Source organism: Chrysochloris asiatica, unplaced genomic scaffold (genome assembly GCF_000296735.1).
Source record: "Chrysochloris asiatica unplaced genomic scaffold, ChrAsi1.0 scaffold00011, whole genome shotgun sequence".
In the NCBI taxonomy this organism is placed as follows: domain Eukaryota; kingdom Metazoa; phylum Chordata; class Mammalia; order Afrosoricida; family Chrysochloridae; genus Chrysochloris; species Chrysochloris asiatica.
This window is the reverse complement of record NW_006408529.1, coordinates 32442107-32446774: the sequence shown is the minus strand read 5'-3', so window position 1 is coordinate 32446774 and position 4668 is coordinate 32442107.

The window sequence follows — 4668 nt, the reverse complement described above, 5'->3', positions numbered from 1 at the left end:
TCATTATTTTGTATGTAGGCATCCAGTTGTCTCAGAACCATTTGTTAAGAAGATCTTGCTAGAAGCAGGGCTTGATGGTGGATAGGGTAGAGGTGCAGTGAAAATCTCCATCAGCAATAACACAGAATACCAGATCAAACAGGTTCAGGGGAGAGCTTCAAAACTCTGAACCACATATATAGTAATATTTTAAAAGTTTGAAGGCTTATAGTTAGTGGAACTTGTAATGGAAGCAAGAAATGTTGTACTTTTGAACCTGCCAGGCTCAGTGGCCTGGAGCTAACAACTTGGGCGAGACCAAATGGCAAGATCAAGCCAGGGAGCAAGCAGACTTGCCACAGACTGATGCCTGTGGGAACCTTGGAGATAAAGGTGTGGACAATAGTTTTTGTTTTGTTTTGTTCTGTTTTTTTGGTATCTGTTCATTGGCCTCTCGCTGTCTGTGCACCTCCATTCTGGTGACTAGAAGGGGTGCCTGAGTGAGTGACCAACCCCCCCACCTCCACCACTGGCGGGTTCTTCTACTATGAATGCTCTAAGATCCTCTCAGCTTTTAAAGGGATAGATCCCACTTAAAACCTAACAGCAGCACAAAACAGCCACAGCTGGCCCTGAACATTTTATTACTAGGAAAAATGTCAGAATGGGGGTTGTGGAGTGGGAGAGAGACTAAAAACAAAACAGGCCAAAAATTAATCCTGAGTTACATCATAACAACTAAAAGTGGCATCTTGAAATTTCTTATGTGGTCTTGACGGCAAGAAGTTGAAAGAGAATATTAAAGTCATACTAATATTAGGCTACGCGGGAGAAAGATGAGGCTTTCTACTCCCGTAAAGATTTACACCCTCGGAAACCCTGTACAGGGTCGCTATGGGTCGGACCCGACTCGATGGCACTTAACAACAACAACAACAATATTAGGCTACAGATTTCTCTCTCTCTCTCTCTCTCTCTCTCTCTCTCCTCTCTTTTCTGTGATTATAGACTACAGTATCCAATATCATTTTTTTGGTTGTTGTTGCTGTTTTGTTTTTTGGTTCCCCCTTTTACCTTTGGGGGGGGGGGCTCTTTCTCTCCCTATATTACCCAAGAAGAGACAGCAATTGCTGTCATATATTCAAGCTATAATCACACTCTATAATCCATGTAAGAACCAATACCAACTGCCATACACCAGAAAGGTAGACAACACCTGCGAAAGTTACTCTAAATAATAAGAAGAGTGAAAAGGGAAGCCCATTTCCTAATCACATATACTTGGAGGCAATCAGAAATTATAAAAACACCAACACATACACTCAATTAAGTATTAAGGCCACAACTAACCACTGAACAAGCATGTCCAAGCAAAACCAGATGACTATATCAGTACATGTCCAAAAACAAGATAAAGTGTCTGAGACAAATGATCTGGAGGTAGACCTACACTCCATACTGGAAGGAGGGCTGGTCTCGGAAATGCTTGAGAAGGAATTCAGAAAAATGATTATAAAGTGTATCAAAACACTTCACAATGGAGTTGAAAAAAATAAAGAAGTTAAGAAAGAGCTACATGAACAATCAGATAAGATAGATACAGCATTGGAAACAATTCAAAACCTACAGAAAGAGGTCCAAACGATTAATAATAGAATATCAGAAATAGATAATACACGGAAAGGGCAAAGGAGTATAATTGAAGCGATGAAAGCCAGAACTAGTGAGCTGGAATACAAATCTCTCAATACTACCAAGATAAAAATGCAAGCAGAAAAAAGGATAAAAGAATTTGAAGAAAGTCTAAGATCCATGTTGGACAACATGAAGAGGAATAACTTAAGAATTATTGTCATTCCAGAACAGGAAGAATCAAACAAGTCCACAGAGGAGATAGTTGAAGATCTGCCGGGAAAAAAATTCTCTAACATCCTGAAAAGCCAAAATAAATTAAGAAAACATTGAAGTTGCCAAAGATTTCATTTTGCTTGGATCAACCATCAACAATCATGTAAGTGGCAGTCAAGAAATCTAACGACATATTGCAATAGGCAAATCTGTTGCTCAGGACCTCTTTAAAGTGTTGAAGAGCAAATATGTCAGTTTGAGGACTAAGGTATACCTGACCCAAGCTATGATATTTTCAGTAGTCTCATAGGCATGTAAAAGTTGTACAATGAATAAAGAAGACCTTTAAGATGCATTTGACTTGTGGTGTTTAAGGAGAATATTGAAAGTACCATGGACTACCAAAAGAACAAACAAATCTGTCTTGGAAGAAGTACAGCCAGAATGCTCCTTAGAAGCCAAGATAACCAGACTTGGTCTTTCACATTTTGGACATATTTTCAGGAGGAACCAGTCCCTAGAGAAGGACATCATGTTTGGTAAAGTGGAAGGTCAGCAAAAAAGAGGAAGACCCTATTGAGATTGATTGGCACAGTGGCAGCAGCAATGGACTTACGTGTAGCAAAGATTGTGAGGTTGGCATAGGTCTGGACAGTGTTGTATAAGGTTGCTATGAGTCAGTACCAACTAGATGGCCCCTAAAACAACAACAATGTCTAGGATACTGATCTTTATGCACAAAAGTGTAGTTTTTGAAGACTTCCAATTTTCCTAAATTCATACTTCATACACTTCATGTCCCAGTTATTAATGGATGTTGCAGCTCTTTCTTCTCATTTTTGAGCTGTGCCCCATCAGCAAATGAATGTTCTGAAAATTTTACTGCCTGCACATCATTAAGATCAACTGTACTTTGAGGAGGTTGCTCTTCCCCAGTTGTATCTTGAGTGCCTTCCAACCTGAAGGGCTTATCTTCCAGACAATTTTGCATTGTTGCTCATTAAGTTTTCAGTGGCTAATCCTTCTTCCTACTCTGACTGAGTCTGGAAACTCACTTGAAACCTGTCCAACACAAGTAGCACTGCTTATATTTAAAATACCAGTGGCATAGCTGCCAGCATCACACAGGCCACCACAGTAGCGGTCTTCAAAATAGAGTCTACCTTAATGAATTGAATTGGATTGAATAAAGTTTTCAGGACCTTCATTTGCTGCTGCGGTACAACTCAAAATGAGAAGAAAGAGCTGTAAGCATCCACTTGTAATCAGAATATGGAATGCACAAAATATGAACTGAGGAAAACTGAAAGTTGCCAAAAATGAAATGTAATGCTTGAAGATTGAAACCCTAAGGATTAGTGAGCTGAAATGGACTGGCATTGTGCATTTTGAATCAACTATATAGTCTACTATGCTGGAAGCAACAAACTCAATTGGAGCAGCATCACACTGAGCATCAAAAAGAACATTTCATTATTTATGCTGAAGTACAATGCAGTAAATGATAGGATTATATCCACAATGAGTCAGAACTGGCTCAATGGCACTTAACAAACAACAACAGCAGATAAGACCAGTTAATAAACGATTCTTCAAACTCATGCACCAACTACTGATTCCAAAGATGAAGTAATTAAGGATTTTTGCCAACTTCAGCAGTCTGAAATTAATCAAACATGCAATCAAGATGCATTTTACTCATGATTCGAATGTGAAAAGTTTAAAACAAAGAAAGATCCTCATTACAAATATCAGTTTTGGACAACATAAGTGACAATTATGGACCTCATCAGATGAAATACAAAGGAATCAAATCAACCACATCTATGAAGAATCCTGGTGTGGTGCTACAAGATAATGCACTGGACCACAAGGTCGATTTGAACATCAAGGTCAGTGGTTCAAACACACCAGAAGCTCCTTGGAAGCCCTAGACAGGGTCACTATGAGTTGGAATCGAGTCGATGACACTTAACAACAACAACAACAACAACAAGAAAGAGAAAATAGAAATTCTCAATATCATCAATCAGAACAAAGTCAGGGGCCTATAAGGAACATATCATCAAGTGCTCATATACAAATTCAATTGGAAGCTGAAGGAAATTCAAACAAGTCCACAATAGTCAAAGTACAACCTTGAATATATTCCACCTGAATTTGGAGACTATCTCAAGAATAGATTTGATACATTGAAGGCTAATAAAGCATTATGAGATAATATCAAAGGCTTGAAGAAAGTAATTGGTCGTTAAAAAGACAGGAAAAAAGAAAAGACCAACATGAAAGTCAGAAGAGATTCTGAAACTTTCTCTTGAGTGTAGAATAGTTGATATGAATGGAAAGAATGGTTAAGTAAGGGAATATTTCAGAACAGAATATTTCAAAGGGTGTCTCAAGAAGGCAGTGTAAAATATTATAATGAAATATGCAAAGACTTGGAGTTAGGAAACCAAACAGGATGAACACAGGCAGCATTTCTCAAGCTAAAAGAATTGAAGCATAAATCCAAGCCTTGTTGTTGTTGCTGTTGTTATGTGCCGTGGAGTCGGTTCCGATTCAGAGCGACCCTGTACAGGGTTTCTGAGGCTGTAAATCTTTACGGGAGCAGAAATCCTCATCTTTCTCCCACAGAACAGCAGGTAGTTTAGAACAGCTGACCCCGAAGTTAACAGCCCAATTTGTAACCACTATGGTACTAGAGTTTCTTATGTATTGATTAAATCAGCAAAAAAATGATATTATATGAATGATAGCTATGTGTTGTTATTGTTGTTAGGTGCCATCAAGTCAGTACTGACCCATAGCCCAATCCTGGGCTAACCTCATCACTGTTGCCAC